The 21,854-nt window shown below is 39.8% G+C and overlaps 1 protein-coding gene across 1 annotated transcript in view; it reads left to right on the top strand.

Annotated features, from left to right (window-relative positions):
* The first annotated feature begins 1,889 nt into the window (after positions 1 to 1,889).
* The window catches only part of Nbea (neurobeachin), a 657,568-nt gene continuing 637,603 nt past the window's right edge, over positions 1,890 to 21,854 (top strand). The window contains exon 1 of the mRNA XM_051157177.1: positions 1,890 to 1,894. The gene's annotated coding sequence lies outside the window, so the exon portion shown is untranslated. The remainder of the gene's footprint in view (positions 1,895 to 21,854) is intronic.

Genomic DNA, 21,854 nt, shown 5'->3' with positions numbered 1-21,854 from the left:
TCCTGAACTTGAAAAGAACATATTGATGTTAAGTAACAAGTCCATTCATTAATCAGAGCCAAAGTCAATACTTTCTTAGCTCTATCCAAGGCTCTATTCAATTAGACAAGATCCTCAGGGTTGGGCTGGTCAATGTGCCTTGTTCGTGACGATGGGTGGGTGGCCAGAACTCTGGCCTCTTCTCCAGGATCTCGCCAATAGGAAAACCCGTAACCTTGTGCACTTCTTTTGTTCTCTATAAGTTGCTTTATACAATTGCATTCTGCTTCCATGTTGATGAGCCCTGAAAGCAAGGTCTGCAATTGGCTGAAATCATCCATTAAGTATTTCATAGAGGCATATGCAAATGTATCCAAATAAGTCAACCACAGAGTATTTAAAATAAAATCTAAAAGCTTTAAACAGACACCAAATAATAGTCCTAGAAGAGGCAATTAAGTCTATTGTTCACAACCCACTTCCTTTGTTAGCTGACTTTTTTCTCAAATGAAGAGACTAGTCTTTTTCTTAGCTCCTCTGACAAAAAGAGAAAAAAAATGCATTTTTATTTGCTTCATTGTTATCTGTAACAACAGAGGCAAACAATTTTATTAACAAGAGAAAAAGTAATTCAGAAACAAGGCAACAGTTATAAGGCCTTTCATGATTTAGCTGTTATTCAGTATCACAGTCACCCTTCCTCCCTAGTTCCTTCCCATAATCCTTTGAAGCTCCTACACTGCCTTTCTTCAGATCACACAGTCCTGTCTCCTTAGGCCACTGCCCTGCTCAAGGTATCATTATTGTAGAGACAAAAGGACATATTAAGATGATAATAGGATGGTGGCTGAAATGGGGCAGAGATTAAAAAGTTGAAGCAGAGTGGAAAGACAGAGGAAAGTTATGGGGACACGAAGAGAAAGAAGCCCTCCACTGTGGAGTCTTGTCGAAGTCTCTCACCAGCTGCAAAGCTAGAATTCCAGCACACAGCACCTGCCATGAAGGCTACGAAAATAGGGTCAATTTCCTTTCATATATGATGTCTGAATGTATGTGACCTTGGGTGAACCTCATTCCTAGCCCCATCCCCAATCCCTATCCCGGCTCTCCACATTTTCTTGTAATAGCAAACTAGCTCTGTTTACAGTGAAGCTAGTCTAACTCCCTTCATTGTTGTGTTCTAGAGTTTAACCCTGCCAACTGAAATGCTATCAGGGGCCTCTCAGGGTCCACCCTGTCACCTAACCAAGGTCCCCTAACCACTGTTTAGAGAAGTCCATACCCATGCTCTTTCTGAGAGCCTCTCTTCTTAGTTCTTGTGCTTAAAATCTATATTCATATTAATATATATTATATGTATGCACATGAGTGCACGTATGTGGCACACATATATATGCACATGTGTGTACAGGTATGCTTATTCATGTATGCTCACGGGGAGGCCAGAGGTTAACATCACATGTCAACATCACTGTTCACCTTATCTTTTGAGACAAGGATATCAGAGGTCACCGTTTCAGCTAGACTTGGTTGGCTAGCAAGGCCTAGATTCTAATTCTCTTTCCTCGTCTGTCTTAGTTAAGGATTCTATTGCTTCAGTGAAACACCATGACCAAAAAGCAAGTTGGGAAGGAAAGGGTTTATTTGCCTTAGACTTACTACCACATTGCTGTTCATCACGAGAGGAAATCAGGACAAGAATTCAAACACGGCAGGAACCCGGAGGCAGGAATTGATGCAGAGGCCGTGGGGAATGCTGCTTACTGGCTTTCTCCTCTTGGCTTGCTATCTTGCTTTCCTGTAGAACTCAGGACCACTAGCCCAGGTATGGCACCACCCAAAATGGGCTGGGCCCTTCCCCATGGATCACTAATTAAGAAAATGCACTGCATGCTTTCCTATAGGCTCATCTTAAGGGAGCATTTTCTTAATTATGTTCCCTCCTCTCAGATGACTTTAGCCTGTGTCAAGTTGATATAAAACTACCTAGCACACTACCCTAGCTGGCTTTTATGTGACTTCTAGGGGTTCAAACTTAGGTCTTCAGCTTGCCTGGCAATCACTTTGTCCACCAAGCCGTCTCCCCAGCCTAAAGTTTCGTTAATAAAACTATTATCTGCTTCAAACTGGCCAGTCCTGAGATTCTGTGTTAAAGCCACAAATCCTGAGCAGGGGTCCCTAAAAGATTAAGGTAACTCCTCATGTTTCTTGAGGACAACAACATGGAGCTGTGCTTCCATGCCTGCCACCTTAGCAAAGCAACCTACTCAAGATGTGCTTTGGAAGGGAGCTCTTCCATTCCTTTGCATTCTCTATTGTGTGAGCCTGACTCACAAGCCTGAGACTATGGTAAAAAGCTTTATGGGATTGCAGGCCCCCAGGCTAGAAACTTGGATGATGAAGATGCTGGCTTGTGTCATTTTTTCTACTCTGATATCTAGATCTGTCTTAAATTCTTGCAAGTACTGTGTCCCAGGAACAGTGTAGCCCACTCATTTTGTGGTAATGATGGGGTGATTGGCAAAGCTTCTTTGCTTCATGAAACTGTAGTCACATTCCTGAGTCTTCTCTAAGTCCCTCTGTGCATTTCCTTGAAAGTACAATTTATCAGTTGGGCAAGAAGCATCCCTCCCAGTCTCTAATGACACCTTCTTTGTATGATCAAGGTGATTGATACCTGATCACCTTGCCCTCCTGCATGGCCACTCTATTAAGTCACTTGAGCTAGAATCCTCTTTATCAAACTACTTCCTCTAAGTGATTATCTAGCCATGCCCCAAACCCTACTCTTTGGCCATTAATCCTACCTGCCCATGCCTTCCTAGCAATTAAACGCAGTTCCATACTGAGGTCTTTTTCCTATTTCTTGTAATAATCTTGAATAATTTTTTCCTTTCCAATTTAACCTCTGTGCTGTCTGGGTATTTCTTTGATTTTGCCTGAGTCCTATGGCTAATTGGTGGGGAGCTGGACCTTGATTTCCAAGCCCAGTTTCTATCACTGCACTTTCTATCACATACCACTTTGCTATGGGTCTTTCAGCCTTGCATTTGCTTGTAAATATTTAAACAGCCCTTTGCTGAGCTGCAGAACAACTTAGAAGGCATGCTTTAAACAATCTAGTCTTATCCCCTAAGGTACATTAGAGCTCAAACCATAAAATTAATAGTTACTTACTTACCCAGGATCAATACATTCCTTGGCTGAGATGAGTGATTGTTTTTGGACAGAGCATAAAATAGATGGAGAAGAGTGAGGAAAGTATGTAATGCTGACAAGATAAAAAGTAAAGTGAGGTTGGCACGGGGGGTGGTGTCCTACAAAAGCAAGAGAGATAGACACCAGCTTCATCCATGCCAGCTCTCTAAACCTGTGCCCTCACATGTCCCAAGGATGGATAGGGATAGGCAATGGGGAACTAAGTTCTTGAGACTGGGGCCTCTGGGATCAGAAAAGCTTTAGGGATTCTAGTCTTAAGTCTGGGACCCCATATTCTCAGAGTCTTCTGATTTGGGAGTCAATATCTTCATCAACAAATTTTAATTGATCAGTCTTCATGGATGTAAAACCACACCAAGATATAATATTCTAACACCTACCATCAAGAAAGAGAGAGAGACAGACAGAGACAGAGACAGACAGAGACAGAGAGGAATATTTTAGCACATGCCTATAATCTCAACACTTAGAAAACCTTGGCAGAGGACCTCGTGTTCAAAATCAACCTGGAATACATAACTAAATCCTGTCTCAAATTGCATGTGTGCACTAGAGAGATGGTCCACATAATATAGCTCAGTTTAGGGGGGAAACACATATATAAGTTGTAAAAATTCCTAAAAGAATCCAGGAATTCAGGAGGCAGAGGCAGGTGGATCTATATGAGTTCAAGGTCAGCCTGGTCTTCAGAGGGAGTTCCAGGACAGCCAAAGCTACATAGACAACCCTCCCCCAAAATAAAACTTATCCAAAATTAGGACAGCCTCAATTTATTTTACCACAAATGAGAAACATCTTAAAACATCACCATCATCCAATGTGTCATTACATATATGTTATAGATATATAAATAGATCCTCACAATGATTCTAACATAAAATGCCCTGATCTGTGTGAGCCAGGTTCTCATTTGAACTATGTCAAGAACAAACATCAACTGAATGCATCCATTTTAGAAGCTGAAATAGTATGCAAGTACATCATTCCCATGGTAACTATTTTCTTACTAAATGGAAATAGCATGATTAACATTTCAGAATCTCTATTCCCTAAGATTTTCATCTTGGATAAGCATCCAATGTGTGCATGAGTTACCCATAGTAGCGTCTTCTCCCTTTTTCTTCTTTTAATTAAAAACTTTAGCTTGATGAATACACAATGAAAAATGATGTGCTATTTTTGCTGCTCTATTGCTTATAAAATATATTCCCTGAATATTTTAATATTTTAACCATTGTTGAGTAACCATTGTTCTTCATAGTGTTGAGAATCAAGGACTTTCCAAAGGATGATTTAGTTAATACATGTCCTGGATATGTTTGCTAAACTCTAAAAGTAAATGTTTCCTCTGCGCTTATTCTGTTTGGTTCCAATAATCATCAACAATGACCATACTTTTTGTTTTAAGTGAATGAGCTAAGTATATAGCATGCCAGAGTAAAAGAAGACATAGAAAGAGATTTAAAAAGGTAATAGCTAGATAGATTATGATAGGTAGATATAGACAGATGAGGAAGAGGAAGATGGCGGATAGGTATGTATGTAGATAGGTAGCAAAATGTCATCAAATTGGGTGTTCAGAACATCCCAGAAACCAACTCAAGGAGCCCCATTGATGTACTCATCAGGAATTCCCAGTAAAGTGTCCCAGCAGAACAGAATGTCCCATTTGGTCTGGCTTCCAAGTGAAGAACCATAACAATACACAGAGATCTCATTATCCAATCAGGTGTTCAGGACATTCTGCAGAAACCAACCAGGAAAGCTGAGGGATCAGTTGGAGTTCCAGACTGAGCTTTCTCTCCATGGCTAAGCTCTCTGTAGCTGAACTTCAGGCTCCTCTTCCCCACTGTGGGCACTTCTGTTGGAAATGGTTTACTTTCTGTTTTTTCAAAGAAATGGTTTCACTCGAACTGTTTTTCTTTACTCTTTCCTTCTTGTTGGAGGTAACCCATACCCCAACACTAGGGGTCTTGGAGGATGCTTTGGGAAAAACAATGGTCTGAAATGAGAGAAAGCAGGGGTATAGAGGAACCTTGCTTCTAGAGACAGCTTTCAATGAGATCAAATAGTTCATGACAATTTTCCAATAGGATATAATTACAAGGTTTAAAAGATAATTTTCAGGGAAACATAAAGTCATATTTCTCATACAGATAAGAAAATGATTGTGTATGAATTATAAAATAATATTTATTATAAGCAAGATAGGTAACAAAGACTTCTGCCTTGACCAAATTCAGGATTCTTAGAGCTTGACCTCAACCTTAATTCTTATCCTTGCCAAGATTGCACAGCCCAGGATTAGTAAGATACTGCTACGGCGATTTAGAGAGATTTACTCCTGATGTCTAATCACGACAGCTGGTCTTAGCCATGACTCCTGTAATGTGAGTTCAGAACAATTCTCCCTACTCTCAATGTCTTCACTGAGTAGTCTCTGCTCTCTGAACACCTCACTGTCTTTGCTGGCCTTGGAGCTGAGTCTTTCTCCTTTGTTGAGAAGGCCATGAAACAATTGGGCACGTACATTAAAATTTAATCTCAACATTGCAGAGGAAAGGAGACTTCTGAGTTTGAGGCCAGCCTGGTGTAAAGAGTGAGTTCCAGGAAAGCCAAAGCTACATAGAAAAACCCTTTCTCAAAAATAAAACAAGCAGACAAAAATGTCATAATAAATATTGTATGGTTCTGAAAAGAGCATTCCTTGGCCTTAATAAGTATCAAAATAATACATTTAATCACAGTTAACACAGTTAAATATATTTTAACCAGTTCAAAGAAACTGCTTAAAAACCAAATATCTTTTGAAGAGTAAAGAAACCAGATTACAAATGAAGGGAAATCTTTTTCTGCAGGTCTGAAAGAGGAAGGAAAGTCTTTTGAAGAGAAAACTTGCAGAGCAGTCCTCTATCACACTCCTGGAGTTCACAGACCCACGCAACACGTAGGTTGTAGGTTTCAGCATTGGCCATATACTATGATGGTTTGCTATAGACGATATTGTTTTCCATCACAATGTTAATTCCGTCCTAGATTGCAGCATGGTGCCTGTATTAGTTACTTTTGTTGCTGCTGCTGCTTCTGTAATTTAGTCCCATGGCCAAAGGCAATTTAAGGAAGAATTTATTTCAGCTTATGGTTCCAGAGGGATGTTGTCATTACGGAAGGAAAAGGGTGAAAGCAGAAGCAGGAAGTTGAGAGATCACATCTCAACCATACACAGAAAGCAGAGGGAAAACTGCAAGGCTATAAACATTCAAAGTCAGGCCCCAGTGGCATACTGTCATAACCTGCTTAAACTCTGTAGGCCCTCCCTTGAGAGATACTTTAGTTCCTAGCATGACTGTAGTTCCTATGTTAACACCATCTCTTAGCATAGTAGAAACCATCTTGACTCCAAGTCTCCATTTTGATCATAAGGTGAAATCTGGTTCAAGTTCTCAGGCTCTATGTGCCTGAGACTGGGAAGGTTCGATACTTGCTGCTTAGAATAAAACAACAGATGCTAAATGCATGTTCTGCTTGGGTTAAAGATAAATGATGTTCCATTAGAGTTAAGGCCGCAACATCTTGCTATGTTCCTTACTCCCTGAGACCTGGAAAGCTAAATCCAAGCCAATCAGCGTAAAATGCTTTGTCTAGCCACCTGGACATTGTGCTAGAACAAAATTGTTTCTTCATGTGTTTAACTGATCAAAATGATGTGATGCTGCCCTCCCTCTTGCTTCCAACCTGGTTACCTGGCTGTTACCTGGTTACGGGTTTTCTTATAACCCTGCCTCATAAGCAGACCAATGTCACAGTTAGGCTCCCTAGTTCTTTCTGTGTCCCTGGACATAACCTGTCTTAGGGTGTGGTGTTCTAATAAACCATCAATATCTTTCTGTGATTGGTGCTCGGGTGGCTTGTGTGGCAATTCTAATATTATAAAAATATTTCCTCCAGCAAGGCCTCCATCTTAAACGTCCCATAACCTACCCAGACAGCACCACTAACAGAGACCCAGTGTTGAAATACAGGAGACTGTGGAGGACAAGTCTCCTTCAAACCACCACAGTGTTCTATAAAACGCGAGTCACCCTGTAAATCCCTAAACATCAGTGTTGCAGCCACACTCTCTTAAGAACCCAAAGCATGCATGACCTGATGATAATCTGTGATCCGTCAGGAAATTAAAGGTTCATAGTCAAGTCTTGTATGTCTTCAATGAAGCATGTCTTTTACAATTGACAAGAATCTTCTAGTCTACAGAACATCTTTTCTTAGAAGGCTGATTTGATAATAGCTATGAAGATCACCTAGTAAGAACAAAGAGCTTTTGAACTGAAGTCTTTGGTGGGGTGGGGTGGGGGCACATATTGAGGAGCCAAGTTAAAGTAGAAAATCCTGGGGAGATTACCCGAAGCCGTTCTTCATTCAAACAGTTGCATCTCTTACTACACTGGCTTTGTCCTAGCTTCTATATACTTTTTAAGATACATTTTCCCCTCTCAGTTCAGAGCACCGTCACTTCAAATGTCATCACCCCCACTGAATCTATTACATCTGACGAAACCCATGTAGATGGAGTTGCTGCAGATTAATGTAACCAGGAAGGCTTCTGCTCAGATTTCAATGTTTTTTTTTTTTTTTTTTTTTTTTCTCTACAAACTCACACTGGAATGTCATTGCCATTGTAGCAGTGTTAGGAGCTGGGAAATTTCTATGGTGGGAGTTCTGGTACAGAAAGACCAGACGGCTTCTTCTCCTTTCTTTCTGCCTACCTGCCACAGTATGCTTCCGTGCTGTTATGGCGGAACAGGGAGGTCATCGCAGATATGAGCATCTTGATAATGATCTCTAGAACACCAGGCCAGGAAATTCCTGTTCATTATAAATTAATCAGTTTAGCTAGCCATGATGGCACCTGCCAGAAATCCCAGTACTCAAGAGGCTGAGGAAGAAGATTGTAAGTTCAAGGCCAGCCTGAGCTGCATAGTAAGATCTCATCTCAAAATAAATAAATAAAAACATAAGTAAATACAATCCATAACATATAATAATATTCATATTGTGCTAGTCAGTCTCAGGGATTCTGTAGCACACAATGAACTGAGACGGTTTTTCTATGAGGTAAGTGAAGTGCCAATTTCCACATAGCTTTCACTTTACCAAGAAATTTAATTTTAAAGTTGCTTGTAGAAATCATTACTAACTAATGTTTATTGAGTGGGCCCTGTGCTGGGCATTTCATTTTTATGTTTCCTTTTAATCTATGCAACAATCCCTTGAGGCCATCCTCATTTTATCAGAGATGGGATGGAAGAAAGCTTCATTTTGGCTCAGCCCTACCTAGATACCATATGAGCTTTTTGGGTCTGTGCCCTGGCCTTCCTTCTGGGATTCAGCACACTAACCCTACCACTGTGTATACCCTCACTGTCTGGGACATGACAAAAAGGAGTGTCCACATGGGGAAGTTTAAATAAGACTCTACAAGTATCTGATGTCCCATTGTGATGAGTGGTCTCAGCCTGTTCCAGCCAGCTCAGGAAAGAGCGAGTACAGGTCTTTGAACAAAGGAGTACAGGTCACCAGAGCCCTCAGCTCAGACACCCTGCGGGATCCAGCCCAGCTGTGGAGAGTTTGAAGACCTAGCTGGTCTTCATGGAGCTGGAGTAGTCACCAAGGCTCCTCTCTGCTTATGCCCTCTTTCCTCTTCCAAGCACAAGTTGTCTATCCCATCCTAGCACAATCCTGCATTCTGATTTCCCTGGGTGTGAAATAGGGCTGGTCCTCTTCTTCCAGCAAGCCACTGTGGGACAGACTCTCTCCTGAATGTTAAGAAGCTTTCCCTTTCCTCTCTAAGCTCTTACAAATGAAAAGTCTTAACTTTCTAAACTGGGGAGCTTTTCATGTGGGATTCAGGGCTTATTCTGGTTTTCAAAAACTGAACACCCTTCCTGATAGTGATTTTGTAAAATAAGAATCCAAATTCCCCCAAGACCATTTGGGTTACTCCAAGACACAGGCAGGCAATGTTTTGTGTGAAGGGCCAAATTATATTTTAGAATTTGGAGACTATAGAGAGTTTGCCCAAATAGTGACTTGATCTATTTGAGCCTTTTAAAACCACAGGAAGTATCTTCTTGGTAGCCTGCTATCCTTCCTCTGAGTGCCACCAGGCCTCCCCATCCAGGGCACGTGGTCAAATATGGGGCACCAGAGTTTGTGTAAGAGTCCTAATTCTTTTTTTAATTATTTTATTAATTTATTCTTGTTACATCTCAATGTTTATTCCATCCCTTGTATCCTCCCATTCTTCCCTCCCTCCCATTTTCCCCTTATTCCCCTCCCCTATGAGCATATACAGGGGGAGGAGGTCCCCCTCAGTCGCAGTCATAGGGGAGGGGAGTAAGGGGAAAATGGGAGGGAGGGAGAAACGGGAGGATACAAGGGATGAGATAACAATTTAGATGTAATATGAATAAATTAATAAATATACTTTAAAAAATAATAAAAAATAAATAAAACCACAGGAAGCATCCTTAGCTCCAGCCTGTTCCATGGCCCACAGGACTCACTTTGCTGACTTGCCTTAAAGAAGGAGGGACAAGTTCAGGGCATTTCTTTGTCTATTTGTCTATGCTGTGCTCCAATCAATTCAGAATTTCATACCCAATGGGAAGCAGACCACAGACTGGTAAATTCTGTATTTCCATATTTAAGGATAATCTATGACAACTGTAAAATTTGGGTTACAGAGGCTCTTTTCCAAACATCTAAATACATTTCTGTGTCTTCTTTGTATGTTTGTATATATATTTCAGAAAGGTCCTAAAAATATTGTGCAAATACTTTCTTGTCTTGTAAATTAGATTATAAAATCTCTTAAATTAAAAGACCTCTATTATGATTGAGTTCCAGATATGTTTATAAGATTGAATATTCTTACAACTCCCAAATATTAAGGAAATTGAACTCTCTATCACATAAATGTACTAAAAAAGGGTTCTTAATTCAACTAATTTTTATTTTAGGAATTCCATAATTCATTCAGCTTACATAATTCAGCAAGTCTTTTGCAAATAAGACTAATTTATTATTGTTGGTTTAATAAAACAAATTCTGTCTCCTCTGCATTATCAGCATTAATTAACACAGAAGACTACATTTTTATTCTATGTCAGTGCACAATTCATAAGCTTCTGGAGGTTTATTGATAGAATAAGCTAATGTTACTTCCACTAAATATTTAAGATTATAAAAATGAAAATATGTGTTTAACTAAATTAAATCATCATTTCCACAAAATTTGTTTCAATCACCATTTACATTTTGTAATAGGCTGCATGGGTGTCTCCCGGGGCCATTAGGTAACTGGGGTACTGGGTTCATAGTACTAATACAAGGGAACTGATAGGTCCTTTCAGGCTACTTGGATCACTCTGAAGTAAGATGGGATGGAGAAACACTAATTACTAGGCATGATTTCATTTCATGCTTTTTAAACCTTTATTTTTGTACAGTATACAAAATTTATACTTATTGTTATTTTGTTTTGTTTTGGTTTTGGTTTTTCAAGATAGGGTTTCTCTGTATAGCCTTGGTCATATCATCTGCCAAGATGACAAGCTTCTGTAGGTTATGTTTTTATTATTTAATTATTTTTATTGGGAACAAACTATGGACTCTCTCCAATAATGATAGCTCCTATATTCATCAAAGTTTCCCAGAAAACAAAAGTAGAAAATAATACAGAAGGAAATTTATCACATGGGATCCACTCTTAGGATTATGGGCAATGTCTCAGAAACAGGAGGAAGAGGAAGCTTAGTCCCTGTTTGAGCTGGAACACCCACCCATCTCACCCCATCCAGAGACACTCTGGCTTCTCTTTTTCTGCCCTAAGGAGTCAAGTAGCATAGGGCTTACTTCACAGGCTCTCCCGGCTCTGAGGACTTTGAGCTAAAACTATAACCACACCACCAGCTTTACTGGACCATCTCCCTGACAAAAATGCCAATACCTTCTGCAAACACTCTCACGAATATACTCGGAAATAATCTTTTAAGACCTCTCTGAGCATCCAGTCATGCTGCTTAAAATTAAACATTATAGCTCCTTGCATACATAGGTGCATCATGATCCTAAATGGTCAAATCGAGTACAGACACCATCTGTAGCATCCTTTGACCTCATCCTAATCAAGCATTCAAACTCAGTAGACTTTGATACTTGTCCCTCTAAACATCAAAGCCAAGACTATATCCTTGCATCTTGAAAGCATACCTGAGATAGCCCAAGTTTTCCCTAGACAATCACAAGGAATTTGTTCTTTCCTAAGTGAAAACAGAAGTGCTACAGATGCTTCTGCGTATTTGAATATTACTTTAAATTTTATGGGATGATGTGTCAAAATAGAAGGGAAATTTAGACTTCCCAATTGTAAACCTGTGAGTCAAAGCTTATGTGTAGAAATAGTTCAGCCATTATATGCTGTATAGGAGCTTCCTAAAGGATCTTCTATATCCTCACCACTGATAGCATGTATCTATGGATCAATATCTTTGTGTTGGTTTCCTATTGACAGTTTATCAAATAATACTTTCAGCCAATTTGAAGTGTTAAGTGGGCACCAGTGTCTACGATTTGAATGTAGCATATTTTAGTTCAGTGCTTTTCTTTGAAGTCTTGCCTTGCTTATGTATGATGTTTTATTAACACACAGATGTTAAAGACCCACATAAGACTCCCCAAATACCTTACCTGATGCATTGTGTGCCCTTCTATATTCTTGGTGTACATTGTATTTATATATTTTAATTTTATATGTATGAGTATTTTTCATGTATGTATGTATGTATGTATGTATGTATGTATGTATGTATGTATGTCTACCACATGTTCAGAGTGCCTGTGGAGATCTTTAAAAGGCCCTGGATCACCTGGAAATGGAGTTACAGATGGTTCTGAGCCATCATGTGGGTGCTGGGAATTGAACCCAAGTCCACTGCATGGGCTGAACCATCTCCCCTGCTCCTGAAAGGAAGTTTAATTGGTATATTTATAGATATTTTTACCTGGAACTATTTTAAGTGGAACATATTACTGTGTTTACCAGCTATAAAAGCAACAAAATTCCCTCATCAGTCCTATTGTTCCTGGAATGAACAAAGTCACACTTTTGAAATGTCTCATTCAGTAAGCTAAGTGGAGCAACTTAACCCTTGTCCCAGGCAGTTTCAATTTGACTTACATCCTCTACTGAGGGCATAAGCAGCTATAGGGTAAAGCACCTGCACTTCAGAGACAGAGTCTCGTGTCAGACTTTACTCACAGGGTAACCTCAACTTCACAACAGGCCTTTTGCTTCAGGCCCCTGAGCCATGTGGGTGACAAGCATCAGCCACCAAAACTGGCTCTGCTTCCACATGTTGAATGATATCTCTAGTCAGCAGCTGCCCCTTTTGTCTTTCTGGGTTATTCTTATATTATTCCATTGTCATTTAGCAGAGCTTTAAGAAAACACTGAAGTCTATATTCAACTCATTATGTGGGTATAATTCTTATTGATTAATTGGTCTTGTGTATAGTTTTAAAGCCTTAGCCTTTTTTCCCCCTGCCTCTTTCTTTCTATTCCTGCTTTCACATTACAAAGAAAGTGTCAAACTACTGTCATGTATAAAAGTTACAATGATGTTATGATTTTCTTATGATGGATATATTTTTATTTTTAACATCAAAAGTTGTCAACTTTAGATACACACCAATAAAAGCATATCTGTGACTCCAAAAGCTTCTCTCAATTCAGAGAACTCAGCTTCCAGACACACAACCAGCAGACATTTCCAGTTAGATGAGCAAGTTACAGTGGTCAGAAGCCCAATTCTTGCCCAGGGTTTGGGAAGGCATGCCAAGTGTATGTTAAACCTCAGGTTATTGATGGTAACTTTGCCACACATAATGAGCTCTGAGCAAGCAGAGTAGAAACTACTGCAAAAGGCACAATGCAAACACACAACTGCTAATAAACACAATGGAGATGCCCATTTGCTCACAGATGAATGAAACAAGGCCCCGAAATCTTTTCTAAAATTTTCTAGAAACATGAGTAAAAGTAACAACAATGGGAACAGGAGTGACCTCTCATTGTTCCTTGTTCTTAATTGTCTGCTTGGCTTTGGTCATAGGAGACGATCACTGGCAAGGAGCATACTTCATAAAAATTTAAAATATCCTAGAATTTTTTATATGCTGTGGATTTTTGATGCAAGTAAAACAAAGGGGAGATTAGAGCAGTTAGACGAAAGAAAGAAAGAAAGAAAGAAAGAAAGAAAGAAAGAAAGAAAGAAAGAAAACCAAAACCCAAAAAGCTTTATTGATTCTGGGAAATCCCACCTACAGAAGAAAGGAGTGGTAAGAGCACTGTATCATAGATGGGGAGGAGGCCCTCATTCTAGGATCATGATTGTCAAAGTTCCTAATGTACTCCCTGAAGTGAGCTCTAGCTACCAAGTGATGTAACTCTGAGTAGGAAGACCAAAGGGATTGGCATGCAAATAAGCTCTCCAGGCAACCTCCATGCCTTAAATTCTGCTCAGGGAGGAATATTTGGGGGTGCTCATTTGCATTGCATTGGTTAAGCTACCAAAAAGTACATTGGGTTCACAGCCACTTTAAAAATACTCCTTGTCAGATCCTGAGAACAAATGGAAATGTCTGAACAAAGGCGCCTGAGCAGTGAACTCTCCACCATAAGTCAGGGAAAGACACTGCTCCTGCTGGAAACATGAACACTCTCTTTACGTGTGCACCACACAAACAGAGGCCACAGAGGACTGACTGCCTCCGGTTAAAGCAAAGCTTTTGGACCCATTAGCTCCTTTTCAGGCTTAAACTCTGGTCCCCCATGTATGATGCTCCCAATAGAGTTTCTCTTGGAGTCATAGCTCATGCTAATGTTACTGCATCTTCTGCCTCCAGTTTATAAAAATCTACATTAGGAAACGCCTTTTCCTTTAATCCACATCAGTATTTACTGCTGCAGGGGAATCCTAGACTTGTCCTTTGGCAAGCTCTCAACTCTCAATTTAAACAGGCCTTAAAGCAGTGCCTTTCTCTCCTTTTTTTAAATGGGGACTTTGTCGCTGCAAAGTTCACCTACTTTATTGTCAATAAAAATACAAAATAAAAGCCATGACATTAAAATGATCATCTTAAAGCCCAGACCCTTCCAGAAGATTCTTTTCTATAGAATCCTTAAATAGAGCATTTCGGGTTCTGTGGCTGTTCTTAGTTTTATTCTGTTTGTTGTTTTGCTTAAGTTTGGTTAGTTTTCGTTTTTGATACAAGGTTTCACAACAGTTCAAGCCTGCCTCAGATTTGACAATCCTCCTGCCTCAGACATCCAAGTGTTAAAGTTACAGGTGTAAGCCACAGTACACAGCTTTCTATTGTCCTTTCGGTGGATATTGTGCCTGTTCTACGGCAGCTGCGGTTCAGAGAACCTGCTTTTCTGCTCTCTAGCTTCTAACATTTTCCGGGGGGGGGGGGGGGGGGAAAGAGGTCCATTCAGTCACATACATTAAACACTTTCTCAATACCATTAGAGGACACAGTCTTTTCTGTAAGATTGTCAGACATTTGTTGTCTGTTTCTGCAATAAACACCATGACCAAGAGCAATGTATGAAGAGAAGGGTTTATTAGCTTACAGTTCCTAATCCATTATCAAGGAAGCCAAGTCAGGAACTCAAGGTAGGATCCTGGAAGCAGGAACTGAAGCAGATGCCATGGAGAGATGCTGCTTACTGGCTTGATGCTTCTGGCTTACTCAGCCACATGTCTTACACAGGTCAGGACCACCTGCCTAACGATGGCACTGCTCACAGTGGCCTGGAGACTCCTACATCAATTAGCAATCAAGGCCACACCCCACAGGCCAGGCTAATAGTGTGTCAAGCTGACAACCAAGACGGTGAGCGGAGATGCATGCTGGATAGTATGCTTATAGGTAGGATGGACCAATCATAACAACTTGTTTTGTTGGGCTGCAGGGATATTTTATGACAATGAACATTTTTGGCTGCGAATAAAAATGAACGGAGAACACTCTGTCTCTGTTTCTTTGGTATGTGCAAAGCTACTTTTTCAGAAACGTCCATGTAGAGGAATATAATTATTTCAAACATGCTGATATAATAGATTCTATCAGTCCCATTAACACAGCTCATTTCAGTGTGGTTCTATTACCAACTATACTTTGAGGATCTCCTGGAGTTAAATCCTAGCTGTTTTAACTAGCAACACTCAAGAGGTGACGAGGGTCTGCTTTCCCAACCTTGCAATCAAGGGCAAGGTTGAAAACCACAGAAGTAGCTCAATAGATCACATGATCATTTGTGCACAATAAACTGCAAACAGCCACCTTTTAACGGATGCTTACCTATCTCTTTCTAATCATCTCATCCTTCCGGTCTACGAGTTCCGCTCCATGTGGGCACAATGCAAACATGTTTCATAACAAGTAAACAACAGCATATCATATCTCCTAACTTTATAGCCCCATGCAAATATTTGCCATTTATATCTCTGTTTCTTATTTTCAAAGGACTTCTGTGTTAGAGAAAGAGGTTTTTACTTGTATCCAGTATACTAAAGAATAGATGGGAGTTTCAAAACTAAAAATAGCATTAAGTACAAATAAGGCCTATGACATAGTTGAAATCTGAATTAGAAATGGATACTGCAAGTACAGCAATATATAGTTCTTGACCAGCAAAAGGCAGAGGGAGCACTGCCCGGTGGGAAATGTGTGTCCTGCAATGTTTTAGTGGTTGGAAATTGAAAAATGCCTTTCCCCCCAAATCATTGTTGCTATATCCTCACCAAGAAGTATGGAACAAAGTGCAATTAATGTCATAATTATCTACAGTTTTACATTATCGAAAAGAATCTGATGAAAGGATTTAAACTTCGGTCCTATTTATGAGTGATGTTGTTGTAGCTGGGTGTTTGTAGGGCCTTAGTCCGCTTCGTGCCTCTTTAACAGAGTTTTCAGAAGTCAGTGATTTAGAAAAAAAACACAGGTGTGTTTCTCACCATCTATTTGCCGTCATCTGTTTGGTGGTAGTCTTCTTGGTGAGCCATCCCGTGGCAGTGGCAGAGGGGCAATGGAGAACAACTCCTATAACCCACATCCATTCCTACAAGAATGAACCAACTAACACCACAGCACTAATGAACTCATGGAGAGATGCATCCAGTGGCTGAAATGTAGCTTCCAGCTATGTACACTTCAGGGGACATGCTTAGACTACCGCAGCGTCAAGGCATCCTTATCTTAATTATGAAGGCAAAAGATCCAGACTATTAAGCTATCTCTGAGTGTTTACCAGACCAACAAAACTACTAAAATATTTAAATGCTTTTTGACAGTACTTAGGAGGAGTAAAAATGTTATCAAAAGAGAAAAACTTCTCACAGAGCTAATATTTATAATGACATTAATAATGATCAACATACTGAGTTATTTGAAATAATACTTCTTAGGAAATAGGAATTTTCTCAGAAGAAAGTCTTATTCTATTGGCCATTTCATTTAAATATGAAGTTAATTCCTTTCCTAAAAGCAAATTCTATTCAAAAGGATCAGAACCCAGAGAAAGATTAATTCCTATAGAAAGCTGAACTGTTTGACACAATCATATGTTTCAGAAACACATCTTTAGTTTTATTTACTGGCCAAAAGTGAGGAGTTTACAAAGGTTCTGAGATGGTTAACTAGAAGCAAAAAGAGACAAAAAGATGCATCTGATTGTCACATATACATAATGCCTTTTAATTTTCCTAATCAAAAAGCTTTGACTAGCATTTAAGTTTAGCTTTGCTTAAAACTACAACATAATTTACCCCTGTTTTCATCTTGGTTTTCCATTATGGCCACTATTTCACTATTTCCAGATATGACAAGAAACAAAACATTAGTGGTGAATTACAAGAGAGGAAAAGAAATAAGACATCTATGAATCCCAGAGAAATGAATCAAGGCTTGAGCATTGTGAAGAGAACAGTTTTGGGAGAAATGGATTTTAAAAAACCCTCCAATCAGGCACATTTGCAGAGTCTACAGCAGTGTGACTACTCCTGAAAGATCTCCCAGGGTCCAAAGAGTGAAAACAGGAGGATAGGCCCAGGGGCCCAGTGCTAGGATGGGAGGCTGCTCTCTTTCAGGGCTCATAGCATCATCACTCCTTCAGCTTCTCTGCTATAGCTCTAGATCACCAGTTTCCTTTTCAAAACTGACTTGTTGAGTTGCACATAGTAGGAAGCTAAAGCAGGAAGGTCAAGAGTTTGAGATCACCTGGGCTATAAAACAAACCTTACTCCCTCTCAAAAAAAAAAAAAAAAAAAAGGAAAAGGAAAAGAAGTCTTCCCTGAATCCTTGATAGCCTCTCAGTTCAGATCTCCCAGTGTCCAATGTCAGCTCATCCTGATCGACCCAGCCTGGGTTATGCATCTAGTCTACTATGGTTTGGATACATATTAACCAAAGATCCTGTGTTAAAGGCTTAGTCCCCAGGTGGGGTTAGAGGAAGGTGCCGGAGACCTTGAGGAGGACATTTAGGACCTACTGGAAAGTTCTCCAGTCATTAAGAGTGTAAATTCAGAAGATTATGGACCATCCCTTATTCCCTTTTCTTTCTTTTTGCTTCTCTGACATGAGGTAACAAGTTTTCCTCTACTGCACACTCTCACTATGATGTACTGCCTCGCCACAGGCCCAAAGCAAATGCAACCAACCAGTCATAGACTGGAACCTTCAAAGTTATGAAGTAGAGCAACCCCCTCTTTCGGGAAACGTTGATTATCTCGGGCATTGTGTTACAGTGGTTGAAAGTTAGCTGACCCACCTCTTGCCAGCTGAGACACACACCTTTCTAAATCGCTCCTCCAAAGATACCAATCAATCGTACATGAATGATGTAAACTCTTTGAACTACATGTGAGCCAGGATGTATGTGACAGCTCTGAGGAGTCAGCATCTACTTCCTTTCTAGTTGAATAAACCCTGGGGATTTGTATAGAAAACCCCACTTGTTTATTAAGTTCAATCATCATATTGAAAGTCTAAAATTAAGACTGACAATGAAGAATAAAAAGGATGAGGCCAATTCTAAAATGTCATAATTTAAATTAGTTATGATAAATACAAAGCAGGAACAGAGAAAGGGCACAGTGGAGCACATACCAAACCTTGTGTGTCATTTTTGCTTAGAAGAGAGTGTTAGCTAATACTTTTTACTTATTAGAGGATAATGGAAAGTTCTGATTGAAAATATAATCTCAGTGTATTGTATTAAAGAGATTACTATTTATATAATATTGTAAATACAATAATAACAGTATTTATAGCATTAACAATTAAGTATGAGACAAAAGGGAGGCTATGATGGCAAGTATGCAAAGATCACAAGGCAAAGTGGTCAGGTATGAAAACAGAACCTCAAGCACAAATCTGCAATCTCCTTTGGTTACTACGTTTAGTGAGTTTAGGAAAATGAATCAATCTTTGATATGTACTTGAAGAATTCTTTAAACATCAAAAGAAATGAGGCTTTCTCTAAACAGCACACCTGGAAAGCATTAATGGTTTGAGCTATCTTGTATTAAATGCAGATTTATCAAAATAAAGGTGCCTTTACTCTCTTGTTTTTCTCAGAACGCATTTGAAGATAAAATGTGTTTAATGATGTGTCCAGACAGTTTTAATAATTTTAATGCATTAAAACAATAATAAGAAATTAAGTTAAGGCTGGAATGTTAATGGAAGATATCACTAGAAAGAGTTTTTGCTAGAACTTTTTCCATGTCTATGCCTTTAAAGCTTCTTTAACCTTTGACATTTGACCTGTGGTTACAGGAAGCTCCATGCAGTAATACATTGTCCTTTCTAGGCTACACATGAGCCACAATGACAGGCTTGTAAGAATCATGAGTAAATCTGCATATAAACTTCTGTGATACATACTACACTCATTCAGTATATACAGCATTGCATATATGTATGCATATATATATATAACATATATCTATTAATTCAATAACAAGCTTGGAAAAAAACCTATTCTTTATGTAATATCCTCTGACGTTTTCACTTCTTTTCCTGTTCTAGTCCTGCTTTTAATAAACACTCTTCAGAGCCCTGTAAATTGATTGCACAGCCACTAATGAGTTGCAATCTATAGTTTGAGAAGCACTGCTCCGGACCAATTAAATGTTGTACTTTACTCTGAGTGTCTTCAATTAATTGGGCACACCTGGAGGCAGATACTGCCATTTGAAAATGATAGCCGAGGCCAAATTATGGCCATAAAAGTTCTTTCTAGCAACCCATGGAGCCTTTCTCTGCAAATTAGTATGGCTGGTGTCACTGTAAATCTTGAAAGCATTCCCTTTATCTGAAGACAGTATCTCCTTTCAAATGGCGAAGAGAATCCACACTGAAAAACAAGCCAAACCACATAGTAAATCCACCAGAAAGTGACTAATGGGATTGGCTGTCAGCACAGCCCAGCTTTCTTCCCTTGAGATGTGTAAATAGGACCTCAAATTCATCTTCCTCACTATGTTTCCAAGTAGGGTGGGGGCTAAGAGATACACTTGCTAGTTAAAAATTAACCAGAGGGACAGCTGCCAGTGGCCCGGCAGGACAGTGAATGGGTAGGACTTTCCCTACACAGAGACAGCTTTCTACCAATAGCACCATAGCATGATGTCGTAAAGATAAAGGAACAATAGCACTTAAGAAATCTGGGTGATGTGGCAGACTTTAAAAATATAAACAAGTGTTCTCACTACCCCAGCAAGGCACACTAACACACAGCACCAGCCCTCCTGGCCACCCACTTGCTAACTCCCCCTCTGATACAGTGCCCTGAACTTGTCCATCAGAGTGTGCTTTGACACTGTGATTAATCATTCTTTCATGGCTTCTTTGGGGTCTTCTACCTAACCTAAGGAATTTTATTTAATCCTCTCTGTAGTGGAGCCTGTCCTGTCCAGTGCCCAGGACAACATTGATATTCAGTATGTATTTGTTAGGCTGGGGAGATGCTAGTGGGTACAAGACACTTCATACACCTGACCGGTAAAGTTTGATTCTCAGATCCCATGGCAAGACAGAAACAATGCACAAAGATTATTGGGGGAAGGGAACTGGAAACTGCAGTTACAAGCAGCGGTACTTTTCCAGATGAGCTATGTCTAATTCCTAGCACCCACATTGTGGTTCACAACGCTCTGCCCTCTTCTGGCCACTTCAGGCACCAGGTATGAACACGGTGCATGGACAAACATGCAGACAAAATACCCAGACACATACAATAAAATAATAAATTTTAAAAGTTGTTCTCTAGCTTTTAACACACACTGTAGCACACATGTATACACATATGCACGCACACACACATCACTAGGAAATAATGTTTTAAATATTAAAATAAATATTTGTTGAATGAATGAGCGAATTGATGGGTGAAAATGAACGACTATACTGACAAACTAGATTACCAAATGCTTTGTTCTTACAAATAGAAGAGAGACCAAGCACTTGGTCACATGGTTCATCCACTTACTCTCCTTTTATTCAGTGAGCCAAGCACACTCTGGTAATGATCAATCACCCCAACACACACACACACACACACACACACACACACACACACACACACCAGCTCTCTGCATTCCATTCAACTAGTGTTTATTGGTTCCCACCATTGGCCAGCAACCAAAGCATCTCTCTGATCTGTCCTTTCCTCTTTATCTCTTGCTCCACAGCCTCATCAATTCTCTTAGGTGAGTTCATTGGCCTTTGAAATCTTCCCTATAATCTACTTTCAGTGGCACCCAAGCCCCAGTCTTCCTGGCTGCCCAAGTACTCTTTCATAGTGTGTGTGTGTGTGTGTGTGTGTGTGTGTGTGTGTGTGTGTGTGTGTGTGTGTGTGTGTACATAGACATAAACATACACATCATATACATATATTTCCCCTGCTCAAAAAATCAACTCTAAACACCCGGGTGTAGACTGCAAGGCCCCCTGTTGAGCTGATCCATCCCCTTACATCAATTCTATCCTCCCCTTAAAAAGCAAAACCTTTGCACTATAGCAGGATCAATGCTGCTATATCATGCTGTAATCTGAGCACTCCACTCCTTCTGATTTAATATTCCTCCCATTTTCTGCACATGAGATATTTCTATTCTGTTTTAATAGGCTGTGTATGGTGGCATATGCCTTAAATCTTAGCATTTAGGAGGCAGAGACGGGTTCATCTATATAAGTTTAAAGCCAGCGAGGGCAACATAGTGAGACCCTGTCTCAAACAAACAAACAAACAAACAAACAAAAAAGATCCAAAAGAATTTGCTTGTTTTCTTGACAATGACCCTTCATCCAATTACTCTCCAAGGCCACTATTCCTTATTGGGGTTCTATTTTGTGAAGGCTTAACAAGCATGTGCCTATTAAATTGCACTGTTGTTAATTTGCATGGCTGTTGTTGCCGTTCTCTGTATAACTGCTTGGGATTAAATCATTGGAAGCAAGAATTGAGCGTGAATCCAGTTTTGTGTGTGGAGTACCTACCACAGTTACTGGCTGGAATAATTATG

The sequence above is a fragment of the Acomys russatus genome, chromosome 15 (assembly GCF_903995435.1).
Source record: "Acomys russatus chromosome 15, mAcoRus1.1, whole genome shotgun sequence".
NCBI lineage: Eukaryota > Metazoa > Chordata > Mammalia > Rodentia > Muridae > Acomys > Acomys russatus.
Note: the sequence above shows the minus strand (reverse complement) of the source record. Positions and strands in the feature narration are given on the sequence as shown.